This window comes from Taeniopygia guttata, chromosome 8 (genome assembly GCF_048771995.1).
Source record: "Taeniopygia guttata chromosome 8, bTaeGut7.mat, whole genome shotgun sequence".
NCBI classification, from domain to species: domain Eukaryota; kingdom Metazoa; phylum Chordata; class Aves; order Passeriformes; family Estrildidae; genus Taeniopygia; species Taeniopygia guttata.
In genome coordinates, this window is record NC_133033.1 from 22,957,006 (window position 1) to 22,979,901 (window position 22,896).

Here is a 22,896-nt window from a genome sequence, read left to right on the forward strand (position 1 = left end):
AAAATTCTTAATCAGATAAGACATTTCTGGTGTTTGAAGGAAAATACTGCCATAAAAGCATATCCCAAGGTTAAATCAGCAATCCACCCCTGAAACCATTGCCATCCTTACTGTATCAACTTGTCAATAGTTATAATGCTGTTGGGAATAAAACATTTCCAGTACTACTAATATCACCACTTCAGCAGCTCATTTAGAGGCAAAAAAGCCTTATTGTTTTATCACTGCTTGAATAAGTTCTTCACATCTGAGAATTTATTACTTTAATTACTAAGAGTCTTCCATATTATTCCAGAAGTATCGAAAAACTATTTCTCTACAAATGCACAGAGATACTTTAATATTTATGTGTATCACAAAAAAATGAAGAATTTTTGATGGTATAAGTTTGAAAAACACAGATTATCAGACTCATTTTTCAGTTTCTTGCAATTCAAGTGCTGTCACTGGCCTGATTTCAGAAAGTCCCTCAAACAAGGAGTCCAATTTAAAAGGTTGCCTTCTGGGAAGTAAAAGAAGGTAATTATTCAAAAGAATGAGGATACTTACAGGGCCACTTTTTAGATAGCAAAGAGGCATACAGTTTCATATTTTCAGGCAAAAAATACATCAGTGACAGCGACACTTCTGCCGAGATATATCTGACACAATGAAAAAGGTGTAGGAATAAACCCTGTATGTACCAAAACAAAACCCAAACTGCCACCCACACTAAATATACTATTAAAAAAAAAAGAGACAGGGAAAGCAAGAGAACTAGAGGTGTCAAGCAAAAACAAAGGCAGCAAGAAAGCACAATCACTAATCTATTTCAAAGGTCTAGGCATCGTCACATCACTGATTATGCATACTCCCGTTAATCCATAAAGTAATAGGAAGACTGGCAGGGAAAATTTCAAGAGCAACGACAGCTAGGATTCACTGAAGTATTTGTTAAAAGCCACTAGAAAGAAGAGCAACATAAGTAAAACATCAATATACTTTTTAAAGGAGAGAAAATAGAAATAAATCTGGAACCTTGGAAAGCACCTGGGAAATGCAAGAAGCTTGTCCTTTACTGCTCTCAGGAAAGAGAAGCTTGAGCTGCAGATACTACAGCCACACATCACAGCAGTGTGGGGCTTTCCCTTAAACCCTTAGGAAAGATGTGAAGAACCATTTAACTCTGTGCCTCCAAGTTCCATCTGATTTCTAAGCCATATTCAATACAATTAAAATATCAAATGGACTGAGTTTAAAAGAGAAAAATAGCAGTTTGAATATACTGAGAGTGACATATCCTAAGGAAATAATTAAACCGCAACACTATTTATCATATCTTGAATCATTTTCTCCATTGTTGGGTTCCTCATGGAATAACTCAATCATATCTAGTTCCTCACAGTATTTCACAGACTGGCATCTTCCCACACAGAGAATACTGTTCCAAATTGTTTTACTAGCAAAAGTTAGTGAGAGATTTTGCATTCATTTGCATGTGTCTGGAACTTCTTGCATGACTGATGACACACTGAAGAGCTTTATTTTTGCAAAGAAGTTACTCTCTGTAATATTGTGTAAATATCACTGCCAGTGATTTTTGCTTATTCCTGAGTGAACATTAGCTGAATGACAGTGAACATTGGTCCCCTGGGATAACCAGAGATGAGCCTGGGGTCAATGGAAAGCAGACAAAAACAATTCAGTAACTGGATACTGCATGAAGTTCCTCACCACTTGAAGATGAAGTATTCTGTCACACAGAACCAAACAGCTGAAAAACTAGTCACTAGTAAAATAATATGTAACCAGATTTTTTTCAAACAAAAGCTGAATTTCAGAATAGGTTTTGAAGCATGACATTCTCTAAAATCAACTCAACCAAGTGTTCCTGGGCTGCTCATTCAAATGATTATAATGAAGTTCAGCAGTTTATGTGGGTCTCTGTAGAAAACTCAAGAATCTGACATAAATAGACAAAAGCTGATATGCAGCTGATGAACCCTTTTTTTTCCCCAAGAGCCTTACGTTTCCAAACTCCATTGGGACTTTTAAAACCCCAAGTTTTATCCTAGCCTAATTATCCAAGGGAGTGAGTCATTTGACAAAACATCTCTCTGATTCATAAGCTACTTGCATAATTTAAAAGCTGCTACTGCTTATCCAGCCCCCACCACTACTGGTGAAACTAATACATGTGATGGTTGTGTTGGCACACTAGAGTAATACATGAGAGGATTATTTTCTCCTGGCTTTACATCAGAATTGATGAAGATATGTGCATGTATACAGAGGGAGATCAAAACTGTCTCACCATATGGTGCTTTTAGCATAAGGTACCTTATCAGTTCCTTATCAAGTTAAAAATGAAGAAAAAATCCCAAACACTTGACAATATTAGAATACTGGCATGCATATTATCAGTCTTTTCCTTCTTGGACACCCCCAAAGAATTAATAAGCAAGAGATGTTTATTTTGGTAAACTGTAGGATCTCAAAAATTCATTTCTCTTTTCAAGTTTAAAAATGCTTGTACTGAACAGTGTTACCTTCTACTACTTATTCCTTGTGAAAATTATCAGGAATAAGATTCTCAATGACTAATCATTCTCTGGACTCATATGACAAGACAATCTTAGATAGTATTAATTGGTTTACCGTTTTAAAAATGGTCAAAAATAATAAATTAATTTTAAAAAAGGAAGTCCTAAAATAAGAAGAGAAATAAGAAAACCAGTGAGTAAACCCTCAGAATTCCAGCACAGGATATAATACTGTAATGCTACATAAATGTCTTGGCTGTATAACTAGATTACCCACTAAATTGTAAATGTTTACTCTGCTATTACCACAAAGTATTTTTCCCTCCAGCTTGAGCTCAGTGGGATAATCAGTGCCCAGAACAGTATGTAGGCTTTCCAATCTGTGGCAGCCTCAGCCTCCTGTGGCTCTCTATCCCCACAGTGGAACAGAACTCCTTGAAGACAAATTCTCTTCACCTCACATCCTCCAGCAGGTAATTCAGAATAACCTCAGACCCTCCACTGCCTGAGGTGGCCTAGGAGACTGCAATCTCTTAGATACCAATTGCATGTTTAAATATACATACAGCAACTGTTTTCTTGCACCCCCAAAACGCTCAAAAAAACCTCCTAGGAGAGAGAACATGGGAAAGAAGCAATGAAGATTCTATCTCTAGTACCTTCTTTAAATTACTGCTCCCAAGAACAAGATAAAATGGAACTACAAGTGTCCAGTGAAAGGAAACCATGAGAAATCACTTTGGGTTAGCACAATTCAGAAAGCACATTGGGCTTAAAATTACGATTTTCTTTCCATAGGTGAATCCTTTCCTGTGTGCTTTGTACTTAAGCCCATTAAATCTTTATCATTTGTATAGATAATAAACATTTAGCCATCTAAGAGCCCTAATATTCCAAATCACTGGGAAATAGTCTCTTTTTGAGTATATTCTATCACAAGATCTGAGTGTTTTCTACCTGTCTATACCTGTGTAATACCTGTGTATTCTCCTTTGTTACACAACTTTTCTGTTTGCTTTACGCTTTCCATTTGTACACTATCAGTATAATAAAAAGTTTAAGTGAATCATAGACTTGGAAAAGGTATCCATGGCTTCTAAAATTTCCCAGGAACTGCCTTACATTACAAGAGTCAGCTCCTTTTTAATTTCGAGAGAACGAAACAGGCAAAAATACATCTTTCTAAGCAAAGTATACCATCCTTTATTCTAAATTAAACCCCAAATGATGCAACTTACACAGCAGTGATCTCTCATTTGTCTGTCACGTGATTTTATTTTCATGACCCAAACACTTCCAGTAGATATCTACACTTCAGACACCTCTCTGTCCTAACTGCCTTCCTCAGCTATTTTCTGTCAACCAGCCCCACAGAGCAGGGAGCCCAGCAGCTGCTGAAGTGCAGTGTGCTGGTGAAACTGGGTAAAACTGGGTAATTCCTGCTGCACATTGTGAGCACCCCTGTGGGACACCAAGCACAACTCCATTTACATCTGTCTAGAGAGCTATTCAAAGTCAGGTGAGAGATTTGTGGGGAAAAACACCTTTCCTCATCTTTTGTCACCTGTCAGCAGTTCACTCAGAGAGATGATGATCTGTTTGGATTCTGATCTGCCACCAGGTTATACCACAGAGGGAAATCTGAATGCTGAGCTGCTGGGCAAACAGAACACAGATCTGAGCAAACAGATCTACAGATACAGGAAGGTGCTTCCGTTTGGTCTGCAAGTGTATTGGCCTTCTCCAGGGACTGCAGAGAAGCAGAACAGTCTTTTCAAACAGATCAGAGCCTTATATCTCCCAGTAGGTCTGAAGGTATTCCTCATTTAAAAAGTCAGCAAGCTTTAGCTGAAAATTACTCCAGTCCTCAGGCAGGGATTAAACTAATGGTAGATGGAGAAATATTGTCTTACAGCAACCACACATCAGAGACCATCACCATGGCCCCAGGAAGGATTTGTGCCTGAGGCTGTGCCCAGATTCACAGTCCATACCTTCAACACAAAATTAATTTTGGAATGATGGTCCTTGAAGGAATGGATAAATGAAAGATAATAACTATAGCTCACCATTTCATACTTTTGTTTTGCATGAAAGAAGCTGTAATCGCAGTCAAAGAATCAATAGCATGGAAAGAAAAATTATTTTCTATTCCTGAAAGCCAGTTTAGGTAAGCTAAACTTGTACCTGTCAGTAGCATGCAGTATCATATTTAATAAACTTTTAAAATAGAAGTATTTATCCAAATTTTGACAGTCTGAAAAGTGAAAAAAATGATATAATAGTTCTTGTTTGTTAAATTGTAAAATCATGTGAGATATTAAGTCTTGCATATAAGTAGCACATCAGATGAAATTTCAGGTTTATATATTTGACTGATATAAACTTCAAAATTTTAAATACACTTACTCCTTGCTTTATTCAAGACAACTGAGCTTCAACTTTTTCCCTCATGCAAAATCAATTCACAATGTACATATGAAATATTTCAAATCTCTTTATTCTTACTAATATACAAAACAATTCTATTAATGAGATTACCATGGGCAATGTAGCTATTAAATTATATAGATTAGCCTGGTAATATTAATTAAACTTCAGGAAAGTCTCAGAAGACAACTCCCAAATACATTTCCCCATTAAAAAATGGCAACTTCTAAAAAAATTTTCCAGACAAAAATATTTTTTATGTACATACGAATGTATATGTTATCAAGGTGAAGGTGTGGAGTTCCACATCTCATTTGCAGAGAATGGTTTGGCTTGGAAGGGACCTTAAAACGAATTCAGCTGCAAACCCTGCCTTGGGCAGGGAAACTCCCACTATCCCGAGGTGCCCAGGGCCCCATCCAGGCTGGGCAGTGCCAGGGATCCAGGGGCAGCCACAGCTGCTCTGGCACCCTGTGCCAGGGCCTGCCCACCCTCACAGAGAACAATTCATTTATAATATCTGCTCTAAACCTCGTTTTTGTCAATGGAAAGCCTTTCCACTCCAAGCTCTTGTTAGAGGACCCTTTTCAGCTCTCATGCAGCTCCTTTCAGCACTGGAAGGTGTTTCAGTTCTCACCTTTTTTTCTCCAGGTTGAACAAAGCCAGCTTATAAACTTTTTTGGGGGGAGGTTTCCATGCAATACAAACTGGTTTTCCAAGCTCTCTGTACAAAGCCTCATGCAGTAGAAAGGCTTTCCTTGCTCTTGCTACAGGGGAAAAGTGCAATCAGCCTAAAATCAGAATTAGGACAGGTGAAAGACACAGAGTCACAAATGCTCTCCCGTGCTTGCCACAGGGTAGGAGACTTGACAGCTGCGAAAAGCACAAATTTTTGAAGCTGATCACTGTGTGTGGATGTGGGTTGTGTTGGATTTGTTTAACAAACTTAAAGGCAAAGCTTTTGTGAAATTATGCTTAGCATGTCAAGCATTGCCTAATCTGAAACTTTCATAATATTTTCTTTAAAGGAATCCTTTACATTTGAATTTCTACTTGAATGAGATTCATCCAGTCTTGGAAAGGCAAATCAGTTTATGCCAGGTGACAAGAACGTCAACAAGTTTAAAAATCAAAGAGAAAACTTTTATTGCCTACCTTTCCCTCTTTGGAAGTTATGAATATGCTGAGGAGCAGCACATGAAAGAGAAGCAAATTAAAAATATGCTAATATATTGTATTTCTTTTATGATATGGCAGGAAGTGTGCAGCTTGGATAAATCAAACTACACAACATAATTAAAACCCGAATGTAACATTCAAATGATGACTAATAGAAAACGATAAAGAGGTCATAAATAGTAAGTATTAAGCACAGTAATTAGTACATCAGAAACTGCAAGGGAGCTGAGTATCTTAAAAGTAAATGTGTGTTCCTCCTTTTCAGTGAGAAAACACTCAAACTAATCAACATAAGCTTATATATGTTGAGAAATAGCTTCTGTTCCATTAATTGCTAATTATATAGTTAAACTTAAAAGCTTGAGAAAATTATTAATAATCTACCATAAGCAAGTTAACAATTTCTTTCGGGTTGGTGAGCTGCTGTCAGGAGCCACATTTAAGGTATGTGTTTAGATTATTTCTGTATCCAGCCCCTCCTACATCTTGAATTGTGTTCAGCCATGGTGATTTCAGGAGAATCTCCCCAAAGTCACAAAGCAGTTTGGCTTTAGCTGTTTTAATCTCATAAAGGGTTTCCAAATGAGTACATGGATGAGGTTTTGGATATGGCTTTATTAGCAACAAAACATTTCAGGGTAAAGGGGAATACTCTCAAAGAAGATTATAACTTTGGTTAATAGTCTTAGAATACTGACAAATTCTTATTATATACCTGTTGTTATTTCAAAGTGCAGAAACAAATCATTATCCAATTGATTCATGTAAGTATTTATTCTACAGCTGTTTTGTAGAACTTGCAGAACATCAAAACAGAAGTGAAAGCAAGAATCTATTAAAGCACTTTGATGTCAAAGTGCTTAGTGATTAGAAGCCAAAACAAACAAAAATTTTTCTGAAGGACAAAGAAGAACCTGAAATAATAATTAGAAACCCAAAAATCTGAGCATATATAAAACATCTCAGAAAGAAGCTGAACTAGAAAAAGAGCCCCAAAACTAATTAAAGAGAAGCATAGTTTTCATTAATTAAACCAAAAATCAGCTGAAGTTCTAAAACCTCTGATCTTTCTACACTGTTATAAATGCAGCCCACCCCCCATCTCATAAGTTGTACTTATGCATAATGCACACACAGACACAGAGTGGTTATGGAATTGTTTCTGGAAGCCAGCAGCTCTGCATTCAGGGCTGGAATTGTTTCTTGAAGCCAGCAGCTCTGAATTTCAGGCTGCAGTCCCACCAAGGGAGATATCCAACACTCAGAGTTTGTGAGTGCAAGCAAGCCTTGCTTGCCTGTGCCCCAGCAGCATTTTCTTACCACAGCCAGAACATTCAAAAACCAAGCACTGAAAAATCACCATACAGACATATACGGTACAGAGGACTGGAGGAATCAACCAAGAACATATGAGAACATTAGGAGGGATCCCTAATTAATCCTGATGAAGTCTACTTAAAATGGATAATTTGAGGCCTTTAATATGATAATGTTTCTAGTGTAAACTTCTTTTTCTGGGATAATTCTTGCAATTATTTGAAGACCAGCACACAGAGCCAAGTATCTTTTTGAACAATGACTGTAGTAAAGCACAGGTATCATCAGCATCCTAAGCACTCTTCCTGGTTTAAATCTTTCTGACAATACTTTTGGAGGCAGGATATGCACTTGCTTAAATCCATTTAACTCTTCTAAAAACATTCTTTATTCTCCTGGGGTAAAACCTGTGAGGTGATCATAAATACACAGGGTTTTTTTTTAACTACTGGGTTTTTTTCATGGTTATATCAGCTTTATCCAAAAGCAGGAGATATAATGAAAGTCCTGACAAAGTACACAGCTAAATTGGATTAATGTCATGGACTAGTGCAGTAAGAAATTATGCAATCAAAAAGCAAATGTCTCCTTGATACTGCATTGACACTCTTTCAAGATAAAGGGCTCTTACACTTAAACTACAATTTTAAAAGCTGTCAAGGACACTGAGCTATAAAATTGTTACCAAAAAGGAACTGTACAACCTTGTTCATCATTAACACTAAAATCTCCACCTTTCTCAAGAATATCAGAGAAGGTGCTTGCTCTCCTGATGAGTAATGTGCTGACAGTTATCAACAGAAATTGCTTGCTCAAAAACACCCACTGCTCTACCTGCCCCACAGAAAGAAACCTGGGGTAAAACAGCTCTACAAAGGGAACACCTGACAGCTTTGGTCACAGCAGCATGACTTAATGTGTCTTTAAATGTTTCCATTGAAACAGATTCCCTTTCTGTTTTGCTCAGCAGCTTGCTTGGGCAGATGTGCTTGCTCACACCCTAGAAGACAAAGTTCTGTTTCCTCACCTCACCCTGTACAGAGCAGCTGGGCAGCCATAAGGCACAGGAGCCTCAACTGGTACCAATTAATTGCCACATGTGTTCAAGTTAATACAAAACATTCAGCTACTGGTTCATCAGAAATTAAATTCCCCTTGAAAAATCCCTTGCCAACAAAAGGAAAACTGCCACAACTCTCCATGGCCTCATTATGGTACATCAAAATATTCTGGATTTGGAAGAATTAATGAAGAGGCATTATTAAACCAAGTTCCTTCCAATACAAAAATGGAACAATTCCTTTCTAATGTAGTAACATGAAAGTCATTCAAACTTGTTTTGGTTGGGATAAAGCAGTAAAAACCAGGAATGTGAGAGCTGGCATTCGTATTAGCTGCCTGCCAGCTCTCTGGTTTGAATTGCTCTATGAACACACGTGTCTGACCACAGAGAAATGTTTCAGTACTAAACTCCAGCAGCCTAATTCATCCTCTTTGGATGCCCTGAAAACAAGAGCAAACATCCTGGAATGTTAAAAATCCAGTGTCTTCTTATTAACATTAATGTCCGAGTCTGCATCCAGAACATGCATACAATTATAATTTCCACTTTGGGAAAGATATCAAGGGTCATCCTGGCTGAATCTGAGGGCATCTCATCTTTAGCAATGTGAAGCCAGGTAAGCCCCCCATGAGTGACACATGGCAGGCAGGAAATTAAACTGACTTTCACACAGGTTACACCTTAGGAATTGGACCAAATTCACTATGAAAAAAAGTAATTATGAATGAACTTAGCAGCATTAAAACTCTTTGTAATTATCACTGAGGAAAGGTAAGATGAGGGGAAAAATACCTCACCTCACAAAAGGTTTTACTAAGCACTAACTTATTGACGATCACTTTAAAATAACACTGAGTACTCAGGGCGTGTGCCCCTCATGGAGATCTCACAGAATCCTGCACAACATCTGCCTATTTCTGTTCTTTAAAGATAATGTAATTAACTCAGGTATTGACTGCCTGCCCACCATGGTTGATTCATTTCTAATTAACACTGCTGCAACAATGAAGCACACACAGAGAAAAAAAATAAATTTTTAAAAAAGGCAACAAGTTAGCTTAAAAGAGCAAGGTCAGGGCCTTAACATTAACAATGAGATTTGCTCCCACTTCATAAATTTAAAGAGTTACTTCTGTGAAAGTTTATTTTACTACAGCAGTCCCTGTTAATCTCCTGTTTATGGACATTCACACAACTATCCAAGAACATTGTAAAAATCTGTTGAGTTTGAAATGGTGCTATTTCTATTAAAAATTCAAAGGAAACCTTGAAGTTTTTGTCAGTTGAAACAACTTTCTTCTGCAGTTTGTGCAATTTTTTGTTTAGGTTCCTGAGAATCAGAAGCATAGAAAATCCTGGCAAGTGTTTTCAGTGTTGGGTTTTTAGAGCATGGGGCTGGCAACAGCAAGGTCACAGATTCAATCTCTGTATGGGCCATTCACTTAAGAGCTGGACTTGATGGTCCTTGTGGGTCCCTTCCAACTCAGAATATTCTGTGATTCTCTGAAAATGTCTAATATTGAAACAATCATACAAAAATCTGTCATTTGAGTTTACCAGAATTATAAAATTTCAGTTCTGCTTGAATTAAAAATTTTTAAAAAGTAATAAAAATAATCCCATGAATTTTAGACACAGGACACAAGCCCCCAATTTATAAGCTACAAAATATCTCAATTCTAGCTGAGACAATTAGAATATTTAATTTTCTTCAAAAATATTATTTTTATTTGTTCTCCCTGCTACTGAAAGATATATTCACCTGAAGGGTAATGCAGAGAAGACAAAGATGAAATGCAGAATTACCATGGCAGGTTACAAATCACAAAACCTATTTTTGTGGAAAGTCATGTGAGAAATTGCAAAATTTCAAGAGGAAATTAAGTCAGAAAAATTTTTCACTACCAACATGCTTAGTCCAAAATTTGTCTCAGAATGGGGGCATGTCCACAATGTCCATTTAAAAGAAAAAAAATACTGAATCATTTAGTTTTGAAACATTTTGCTGAGAACCAGAAAGTGTGGAATCTCCTAAAATCAAGTTCAAAAGATCTTTAGATTAATACCAGACAAATTAATGAAATCGGCCCAATTTGTAAAATGTGAACAGTTACTTTGATTAATGGTAGAAGAAAAGACTTCTCTTAGAAAAAGTACAAGTACTTTCAGACCAAATCAAAGTACCTACTTAAAGAATAATTCTCCTTTCAATTCTTGTGGCCATTGGTATCTGCTATTCTAACAAAAAACCCCAAAATGATAATACCAGATCATCTCAATTTGCTCATAATGCAGTCAGAATTCCAGTAAGACCAGCAAAAATGCCAAATGACAAGATAAAATTCTCCCCTTCAGATCACACTACAGATTTCTTAGAGATTATCTGTTCTTTCTCTACAACTGACTGTCATCTCAAGTTGGTTTCCTTGTTTTCACACAAATAATCTGTTGCTGGAAAACAAATATCTGCATCATGCTGTGTTTACATTCCAGATATATATGCATTAAAGCCTACAGAAGTTTGATGTAAGCTTTCTGCCATCCTTCACTTTTGGCTGCACAAACCTTCATCTAAAATTATTGCAGCTCCTTCAGAATGTGGCAGGGATTTCCAAGGCCTCTCTCTCACCTTCCTTCTCACCTTCTTCTCCTGAGCCTTCCTGCAGAATGCAGCCTAACAGACAATAGATTTTAATGGGCCTTTGGAGATACCATGGCACTGCTAAAATAACACAATTCAACAGGCAGGGGAGGGCTGTGGGAGCTGCAGAACATGGCTTCGCAGCAGGTGAAGATCCTTCTTCAATGAAGGAACTGTAAAGTTAACAGAGGCAAGAAAAATGTTATTAGGAGACAGATTTCTTCATACAGGTACTTGATTTCACAGCAGTTGGTCTCAGAGGTGCTGAGTAAAACTACACTTGAAATAATATAATCCCTAAAGATCCATACTGAGCTGCAGGAAGAATGGCTTGAAAGAATGGAAATTGCAGCTCTGTTAAATTTGTTTCTCATACACAGAGCGAGCATTCTTGGAGCTTAAATCTTTATTATCTTGGCAGGATGCGTGACAAAGGGAGGTATTTGTTAAGCCACTGACATTATAAAACAGCAGCTCAGATTTATACTTTTGACTAACCACCAGTTAGACAAAGGCAGGACTGAAGCTGCCCTTTCCTCACTTTGTTCTAAAACTTTCATACTAGGTTTTGCAATTCAGTCTTCCAACATTGCACTCTTAAGCACTATAAAATTTTGTTCAATGGTGTAATAATGCTTCCAAAAAGTGGCTCCAAGGCCACTGTTTAACACAGGCTTTAGTAGGAAAATGAGATATTGTTTCAGTGAAACTGAAGTTACTTGAAAACACATTTGTCAGTAGACTGGTAAGTCAATGCTATTTTACAGGAATTATTTGATTTCATTAAAAATGTGGTGGCTTCCTCTGTTGCACAACCTCTTTGGAGCTCAGTGAGGCTGACTATCGCTGCAGTATTAGAACAGATACAGGGGGCTGGACAAAGCCCCATAGAAGGAGTTAGACAGATTTTTTGACTGTAAAACAGCACAAGCTCGGGCAGTGCAGAAAACACAATAATTTTTAGTTAATTGCATGGCAGGTCTGAAGAAAGTGTAAGACTGGAGATCAGAAGTTTCTGCTTCTTCTCCTATCTCTGTCTGCCCAGTTAATTTGAGCTCAGAAGTTCTGATATCCCTCAGGGGGAAAAGAACCACCCTCATTTTAGGTATTTGTGGAAAGCATTTTAAAATTAGCAGATTGGAAGCATTACCATGAAATCTAGACACTCTTCATTCTTAAATGACATATATGTGATGTTTGAAGACTCTTTGCAGAGAGAAGCCTTTCAGTTGTGCTGCTGCATTCTTTTTCTCCAGCACACACACTTACCAAAAATGAAAAGTTTTGATACATCTTGAACCAGTTGTGTGTCAGCTTCATACTTATTGCAAATTCTCTCCAGTAATATTAAAAAAAAAATGGCCCAACTAAAGTATTAGATTTGTGCCTATTAACACAAAGCAGAAGCCACAAGTTTTGAGTGGTTCTGATCTATCCTGTGACCATCACTTGATAACTGCATTAGTCTGTAAAAAGTGGAAATAAAGATGAGATCTTCTAGGGAACTTTAGTTTTCTCTACAAATCAATCAACCCTAGCTGGTTTTTCAGAAACTGCATCAGTAACTAACATGATTAGGGGCACACAGTAACACTGCCAGGATTCACTCTGCAAATACATTCTGCAAACCCCTGACAGGGTTTCAAAGGGGAAGAAGAGCTTTGCCCACTGAAGCCACTTCAGTGATGTCCTTTCCTGGCCACTTTCCACCGTTTATTTTATCCTTCAGGGGCATCACTCAAGCATCAACAGACTGGCATTCCTGTTCTTCACATTCAGTCTCAAAAGTTTTTTTTTTCTTTCAGAAGAATGATTACAATCAATACATATTCTCCCTTGCAAGTACACTTACATAGCAGTGGCAGAATCTCCACTGCCACCTACGCTGCCTTGCAGGATCTTTACTTAAAAGATCTCATACTCTTTGCAAGGTGTATGTGACATTTCTAAATTACATACACTGAAAAAAATTTTTAGATTATCATTTGTTAGTTCCTCCTCACTCACCCCCTTCCTCCACAGAGTGAGAAATCATCAAGGAGACATATGACGAAGCGCACAGGAAACGACTGCCAGAATGTTTCAGTGTGGATCTGACAGTTCAGAAAGTGGAAAATCCTTTATACATTTCTCATGTAGGAAAACTAGTGCATGCATATTAGAGTGCCCCAGTTTCTTTGCAGAGGAAGCTGTCTTCAACCACCTTTTCTTTTTTCTATATTAGATGCTGCTTTTCTCACTAACACAGAATCCAAAATTCAAACAAGATTTTAAAAGGATTTTGTTTAGCAACTGAATATAAAATTACTATGCTCGTCTGATACTACAAAATCATGCACTCCCTTTTCACTCCAGCCTCTGTTTCCATACTGCTTCTATGACATAGGGAGCATAAACCACAGGCACACAAATGAAATCTAACCATCTGGTCTGGTTTAATGATCTCTTGATCAACAATTACATTCCTCAATGCTGTTAAATTAACAGGACCAAAAAATGATTGAGAGATAAACCATTCATAGATCTTTAAAATCTCAGTTTGTTTTTTTCAGTCTGTTTAAAAGCTTTCCAGGCTGGCAGTGAAGAGACAGACACAGAGACAGCGTCTACCTCAAAGAAAAAGCAGGGGAAGCAAAACAATGCAAGGCAAAAACAAAGATAATGGAAATTTAGAATCCTCTGCATCACAACAAAAGGTAGTAACTAAATGGAGAGAGAAAAACGTGCTTTGCAGTACATGCATTTGAGGTGGTCTCCAACAGGGTTTTGGTTTGCTGGTTTTGCACCTTAGATACAGACACCTACAAAAAGGAAGACAATATCAAGGCGCAGTAAAGGCTGGCTGGTTCGTAAGGGAAAGTGAGGCAGGAACCAGAGTCACAACAAAGCAGGAGGGCTGTGAGCCCAGCAGCAAAGGGGTGATCCTGCAGGACCCCAGCAAGGCAGACAGGGCAGGGCCAGCCATGGGCACCAGGTTCTGCCACTGCCCAGACTGTCAGGCACAGCTGGTCTCTTCTCCCAGGCAAGCAGCAGCAGGACAAGAGGACACAACCTCGAGCTGCACCAAGGGAAGTTCAGGCTGGGCATTAGGAAAAAATTCTTTACAGAAAGAGTGGGTGGGCATTGGAATGGGCAGCCCAGGGAGGTGGGGGAATCGCCATGCCTGGAAGCATTTAAAAAAAGACTGGATGTAGCCCTCAGTGCTATGGTTTAATTGATAAGGTGGTTGTGGGTTGTAGATTGGACTTGATGATCTCCAAGGTCTTTTCCAACCTAGTTGATTCTATAATTTTGTGGGTAAAGAGTGAGTTGGAGGCATGAGGGATAAACTGCTATTTTTATTATCACCTTCAGTGATAAACAAATTTTGGACTAAACATGTTCAGTGTAGTTCTCCACCAAGTCTTTTGACTCTTTTGCTTCTTGTCCCTCTCCTTTCTTGTTATATTCCTCCCCTGCCTCATGCTGTCCCCTTCCCTACCTGTCTACTGACTATTACAGTGGGCTGGGGTACCACAGGCAATAATACCATTCCAATCTCTCTGCTGTAAACCTGGAGCTAAGGGCTCATATTCAAAGTACAACTCAAAAAGTAAAGCTGCAATTCCATCATATGTTCAGAAGAGTCCTTATGAATTTAATTGCTCCAAAATGAACTTCACGCACCTGGAAGATTCTACTAGCCAGAGAACAAAGTTCATGACCAGTTGTAATTAAGGTTTCCTGATTATCAGAGTACAAAAACAAGGGTCAGGTCTGCTGTAGCCAAAACTTTTCTCCTCAGGGACAGCACAGTAAATAAAAAGAAATATAAAACAAATTTCATTTCCGCCCTGAATTTTACAGAATGAAATTCCATCTGCAAAGTAAATTTTTTATAAAACACGAGGCACCAAACTCAAAAACTAAAGTAAAACTTACCTGTAACTACAACACTGCTAACAAGATGCTCTAACACAGATTACTATTAAACATGGTAAAATTCCAAAGATTCAATTCACACAAAAGCAAATGAAAATTGTTAGCAAAAACTCCACTAAAGTGTTTGGGGGAAGCAAAGAATGAACAGCGCCTAGGGCCTATCTCTCTCAGAGTATTTAACTTTTAGTACTTTTCCATCTATTCTGAAAGCCAGCAAGCACTTGGGAGAACGATGTATTGATGAAATACACAAAATCAGATACTTACACATTTGGCTGCCTGATGGAAGAGGAAAGTGATTAAGAAAAATCTCAAGAGGACAAGGTCACAGATGTGAAGGAGCAATCCTGATAACTTCAGAGAAGTAGCTTTGGCACTTAAAATATCTCTTTAGAACAAGGAGCACAGATTTTAAAACTAATTATGAAAAAGATAAAACATTTTGATGATCAAGTAAAAATGTCATGTGGTTGAGACATCATATTTCAGTTCATATATAATTAGAGAAAAGTGAAAAAAAAAAGACTTTCATTTGAGCCTCTTCTAAAGTTGCTATCAACTGTTTTGATGTAGATAACTGAAGACACCTATTCAACAAGAAACATATAAAGTACTCTTTCTGAATGTATTTTTTTTCCAAAGTGTTCTTCTATCATTTCAGTCTAACAAGACAAAAAGAGATGGGCTGACTTTGATTGTGTATTTCAAAGCCATCAGCACTTACTAAATTTGAAACAAGCCTTGCTTTAGCAATCTCAGCTCCATGCTGGTTGGGGGTCAGCCCCCTTTCAGCTCCAAAAGCTTTTAGTTACCCTCAAGATTTCTTTACATCATTTAAACGTATATTACTTATGAACAAACAGACTACTGGAAAAACAGCTATCAAATTCTACCACAGATTGCCACAAATCCAAATTTCCTAAGGGAAAGGCTCTCATTTCTACTCTGGTATGTGGTGAAGTTACCTAAGTGACATCAAGACACCACAGAGGAGTTACTTGTGTGTTAAGGTAATGTCCAGGAAAGGGAGTGGGGTGGATGACATCAGCTGGGCTCTCGGAATCATAGAACCATTTAGGTTAGAAAGGATACGAGGACAGCCCAGTCCAAACACAAACCTAACACCAAACCTGAGCTCCCCCTGCAGCTGATTACTGCAGGGAGAATATCAGCCTCAGGATCAGCACAGGAGCACTGCCAGGGAGCACAGCTGGGCAGTGCCACACTGCCTCGCATGCACACAGCAGTCCCCCAGCACAACTGTGACAAAACCCTGATTTCTGTTCATTCGTTTACTTCCCATTCAGCAGAAGACACAAAAGCATTCCTTGCAGTTGTTCACCTCTTGATTAATTTTCTAAACAGGAGACCACTGTCATCAGAAACTGAGGGACAAAACTTGGGTTTAGTAGAACTAAGTTTGGGGAGCATGTGTGAAAAGTCATATGGTGCTTCTAAAATCTCACTGAGGATGAACTTTCTTTTAATCTTACTGTCCCACCAAGCAATTGTGCAGCCTTGAGTAGCTCATATAGCAAGCATTCTATGTGCAAACATTGGGCCTCCTGTGCCTGTCTCATTCTCACCAAAACAATAGTCTCTCTAATTACAACTATGTAGATCAGGAGTTCTGCATGTGAGAGTAGCAGCATTAGCCTAAAGGAGGATTTCAGATGGATTATTTTTTTTTAAGACTAGCAATTGTCTAGCAATGCTTTATTCTGTCTGCTTAGACAATATAATCAAATGCTGTTTGCTCAACATGCAACAAAACATCACAGGCAAAACATTCCTATTTGGCCTGAAAAGGAAGCAACATTTTTCCACTAGAAAATTTCTCTCAATGTCTTTTTTTCATGAATCAGCCTATCACCATTTCACGATGTGAGACACAATTTCAGTCTCACTAAAATCACAATAATTACTTCTGTAACTACAGTGATTTTTGAAAGTTCTCCTGGTTCAATTTTGGGGTGGTGTCATGGAGGGGTGAGGGGAATTTTCTGGGGTCTCACAGGTGGCACCCCCAGTAACCATTTCCAGAGAGAGTCCTCAGCTACTCCACAGCACTCAGACTTCCAGCCATGAGAGGACAATCAGTCATGTGAAAAGCAGGACTATACAAACCAGACAAATGACTTTGAGGACTCTGGGACTGACCCTGATTCTTTCTATAACTTGGTAAAGTTTCATGGAATGTGATCCCATCATGTTTCCAGTCAGGCAATAAAAACTAGGCACTACATACCATAATCCAGGTTTCTCAGGTACTGAGCAGCTGCATTTTTACCAGCATCAATAAAACTGGCTGTAAATGTCTCCAGCCTAATCCAAGTTTTAACAACTCATGATAAAGACCTATTTCAATTTTTGCTATTAGAAAATCAACAACTGAAATGGTATAGTTAATTGTGAACAATAATCTCCTGTGGAAAAAGGGAGGTTTCTGAGGGCCAGACCTGAACTTCTCAGGCATCTCTGGGGCTTACCTACCAGCTTCCACAGGGCTGAAGCAAGGCCAGCAATTGCTCAGTGAGTCCCATGTACAGCAGTTCTACAAGGTGGATAGGTAAAAGGGGTTTTGGGTTGTTTGGTTTTATAAACCAGTATTGCACCAAAACATTGGTTCAATACTGCTAGCACCATGAAAAGCCATGAGAATCACACAGAATATCCATAAATGTGGCAGGAAAACAACCAAAACGTCTGGAGAACCATGTGGGGATGGCGAGCCCATAGAGGTGGGCTGTATGTGCTGATGGAAGCAGGGGCTTCCACTGCTTCAGACTGTCCTTGGAACTGGGAAGTTGGCAGCATGAACACAGGAATTCTGCCAAATTTCAAGTCCTTCTGACTAAAGACATTCAGAGTCAGGCAGTAGCAGAACACAGAAATCTGCCTGGAAAGAAGATACAGATATTTTTAGACCTGTTCAGTGATCCCACAGATGATGTGTCAGCCCCTCCTTAGGAGAGGCCCAACTGAAATGTTACAACTTCAATTGCAGCTCTCCAAGAAGGTAGGAATAGGCACCATAGCAGCGCTAAAATAGCAAAGAATTGCCTAAAAGAGTAATTCCTGGGGTTGTTATCTTCAGGAACTAGATTTGCTAAATAAAAGGGAGAAAGGGCTGTTGAAACCTTCGATAAATGCCCACTGCACTGATACTAGACCAGGGAAGTACTTCTAGAACTGGAAAACATGGAGTCTAGGCAGGTTAACTTGAATTTTTTTTTTCTGCCAAGAAGACTGAGGACACTCTTCAGTTGTACAGCTACAGATTCTGTTAGAAAGTGGCCTTAAACAACCCAAGTAACACCAGCGTGCAACTCATTTACTCATTCTGCAGCTATCCCCCTCCACAAGCCATTCATTCTGCTGCCTGTCAGTGGAACTGAGGCACAACTGCACAGCTCAGTGTTGATCTCCATAAGACCTTGACAGAAGTTACACTTCTCAGCTCCCATTTTCCCTTCTGGCAATTAGTAAAAGTGATTTTAACATCTACCGAAGACCTGCTGAAATTAACTGAGAGACTTTGATCGGCTCCGGATCAGATGTGGCGTATGAGAGAGAGGGATACATGAAAGCTCCCTCCCCTTTAAACATTAGAAAAGCTCAAAACAGCAAATGACATGAAAACCTCATTTCTCTTTGAAGTCAGTCTGATTCATCAACCCTGGTGGGAAGACACTCATAAAATTTTAATTTCTTATGCCTTTAAACTTATTCCCTTGTTCTATGCAAAAGTCCATTTGACCTATACAAAACAGAAGGTAATGAAATCGAGATCTCATATCTCAAAAGTTTGAAGGGCTCAGCTAATTATTCATGTTTACTGAGTACAGAATTCTGTCACTACATAGAGGGAAGATTATATACTTTTTAAAAATAGGATACTAGAGAAATTGTATCAAAATCTTGCTATCTTTTAAGAATACTCTGAAGTTATTAATTACTTCTTGAAGTGTCTTTCAAATTAAAAAAAAATCATCTGTGAAGATGACTGATTAATGCAATAGTCAGAAGACAGAACTTATCCTTTTCCTGTCCATCTGTTGGCCTTGTGTTCCTCTGTCTCACAAGGCCTCTGTGAGCTGCTAGTCCATAAAGCTAAAAACTGGGACACACATGGAGATTATTTACCATAAAAAACAGTCTCCAGGAGCATGTTGACCTGTGTATCAGAACCACCCTTGGTTACAGGACAGAAGCACAATTCTAGCCTTGTATTCATAATAAACCCTTGCTTTTGGAATGCCATTTTCATCCAAACTATTTTGTAAACAAATGAGACATCAGGGAATAAGTGGCACTTAAACAGACCACACAAAAAGTTTGAAACTTAGTGTTAATTACTTTCATTTTTCTCTTCAATAGAACATTTGAGCACCTTTTAAAAATAAATATCAAATAGAAGGTAATGGCTGGCTCTCCCAAAAACTTTGTTTCTCAGCCGCTGCTTCAAAATAAAAGACAAATTAGAGAGCACTAAATGTAACTCTTGAACTGCACCGAGATGTCTGAAAATTTGTTTGATAGAGCAAACTCAACCCTGTTAGGGTGCATTGCTGGTAAATCTGCAGAAACTGAGGGCCTGCCCAATTCCTCACCACAGGCTCACAGCTCCTACCCTGAAAATTTTAGTGGCTCTCTGCTGAACTGAACTCACTTTATTTCTCCTTGATTTTGCTGTATTGGGGAACTAAAATTGTCACTGGACACCAAAACAAACAGCCCCAGTCCATCTTCTTTCACTCTCGCTTCAAGTATCCATTTACATTGATAAGAAGATCACTCCCCTCTTTTCTTACTGCAGAATCAATTAGATTCTAATCAGATTAGACTACCAGCACCATACAATATCACTTCCCTGAGATTAAACAAATGCAACAGTTGCACAAAGTGCTAAGCAACCATGTGTAACTTCGTGCTTTTACACTGAAGTATTCCTTTCTTTTTGCCAAATTTTTAAACACCAAGAAATTAAGAATTCTATAGATTTTTTTTTTTTTTTGTACTGAACAGCTACTTAATAAAATCAACTCTGTTCTATACATAGCAAAAATACTTGAAAATATCCAGTCAGGATGTTGCTAAGATAAGTGAAACAAACTGTTTAATGCTATAGCCAGTTATTTACAATAAAGAACATCATGTAAAGCTCAACTGGTCGATGCAAAATTAAAACCAATATGACTACTTGTTGCACAAAAAGGAAAATTAATCAGCCAGAAAAATTAATAGAAAGTCATATAATACATAGAAATAAAGCTTGACCCCACTTTATGGCATAAAACTTTCAAAATATTTGACCTGGTCATGAATAATGTACTCAGATTTGAAACAGATTTAACAATGAATCTCCAAGAACATCATAAGATCACCCCAGAGGACAAAAAATCTGCTTGCAAAGCTTCAATGTTAAAATGTAGAGATCTCCAAAGATACCTGAGGCCTGTTTGGCAAGTGGCTCATTCTCAGAAATGATAAATTCTCATAATTATTAGATGTTATTTCAACATCTACATGTTCAAAGGCTTAACCTGAACAGGAAACAACGTAAGAATTTAACCAAATATCTCTTTATCTCCATTTGGGACAATAATTAGTGTTGCAGGGACAATGATTTTGACTACCTCATGCTCCACCTCTGGATCAGCCTCTGGTCAGCCTTCCTGTGGCCACCAACACCAGCTTCCAGGTCAAGTACTTCACCCTCTTGACCAAAGAGGGATTTTCCTCCCTGATCAGCTTCTTCTTCGTTTATGATGCTTTCAAGATGATCAAGCTGGCAGATCATTATCCCATCAACTCCCAGTTCAAGGTGGACTATGCCGTGAACTTCTCTTGTGCCTGCAAACCACTAGATCCAGGTAAGGGAGTGCTCATTACCTCTCCAGTTGATAGGTAGGAGGTGGCCTTTGCTCTCCTCCCTCGTGCTGCAGCACAGATAACAGGTAGATTATTCCTCCTTTATCAGCTGCCCTCAGATACCCTATCTTAGTCTCAGTGCTGCAGCAGACCTCTCCTTAGGGGTAGAAATGAGCCAAGACACAGAGTCACATTTAATACTGTGGAAAGGGTCCTGGTTTATTCTCTTTTACAGCTTAGCCATCCTGACTCTGACTGCAGCAAACTCCTGCTGTTGGCTTCTCTGGCAGAATCTTTCTGCTGGCTATTCCTGCAGGAACATTACTGCAAGTATTTCCTTGCTGCCTCTGACCACAGGCCTTTACCTGGCTCCACAATGACTGCAGGCTCCACCTCCATCAGACCCAGACTGACCCCACAGCAGATCTTCCAACTCTCTTCCTTGTTTCGTACTTCTGTGGGTCTCTCTAGATCATTCCTTCTTCCTCAGGGCTCCTCTACCTCCTCAAGGTTTCCTTCCTCTAGGCCCTCTCCCTCAGAGCTCTCCCTGACCAGCCAACCTACTCCTTTTATCACACTTATCTTTATTAGTCACAGCTGTGACCCATTAAAGGCAAGGCTGTTCTTTGGTAATTAGTACAACTGTGACTTATCAGGGTGAGGTCATCTGTAATCCTTTCCTCTACACCTACAAATTAGAGCTTCCTCTGTACTATTTGACACTGCCTTCTGCTTCTGGCTGAGGTAACACCTGCCCACCCCATGATCTCAGATGCAATAAGGGAAATCTATACATTTTCCTCCAGCAGCTCTCCTGGACTTCTAAAGGAAGGACAGCAAATGTAGGTGAGAACAGTATAAAACTACCTTTGTTCGTAACCTCAACCAGGTAATATGGTCTGCAGAAATTGCATTGCTTTAACAGGATATTGCTAAATATTCCATCTGTTGTTCCCCTGCAAACTATCCCCAATGTCAATGGCTCAACAAACCCCAAAACTGGACTAAGATTCCCTTTTGTAGTGCTCTGCATGTTGGTTGGAATCATCACCTACCACCATCCTCAATTTTTACAGTCAGTGATATAAAGACAGCAAGTCCTAAATCTGAATCCCTGCTGCAATGAGCAGTATGAAATTTCCCCAAAGATCACTAGGGTGAATATTGAAGCAAACCCCTTTTAAATGGCAGTAAGCACTTTGACCTAGTTTTCAAAAGAAGTATAAAAGCTAGAAATGGAAGATAGAGTCCTGATCTCTTGGAATCCTTTGGAAATCTGAGTCTTTCCTCTATAAAGCAGCCAATACATGAAGCAGATTCTATTCATCACAAAGGCACAGCACTCAAACATTTAATTTCTCTTGAATAACATTCCCCTTGAGAGCACTCTTCTATACAGCTTGTACTGAGTTTTTCTCTTTTTGATAAGGGGAGAAGTTTTAAATGGTTCTTTCAACATGATATAAGCTGGTGTGAATGTTTTTCCAAACCAAATCACTTCCTACATTTAATACAACACTGTAACCATAACTACATGAATGTTGCTAATGAAGACAAAGAGATGGAGATTTTAGATTAAACGTGCTCAGAGGAAGATCAGCTTATACTGCTCCTGCCACCAGTGCAGCTGCTATGAGCAGACAGACCCTGAATGCTGCAGGGAAGCTCAGCAGGGCACATCTGGTGTCACCTAAGTTAGAAAGAGCAGCAAGGGTCAACACGTCATAACAGACAGAATGGGAATTTTCAGTGGCATTGGAATATTCAACCCTGACTGTAAGAGATTCCCCAAAGCACTCTTCTCACAAACACTCTGACTATGCACTTAGTACATGATAACCAGATTAAAGCTGGCTGTTTCAGTTTAATTTAGCTGCTGCTATCCAAAATCATGAAGTATGGAAATCCATACAAGATAATCTCCCCCTTACTTTTGTGACTGCAATGAA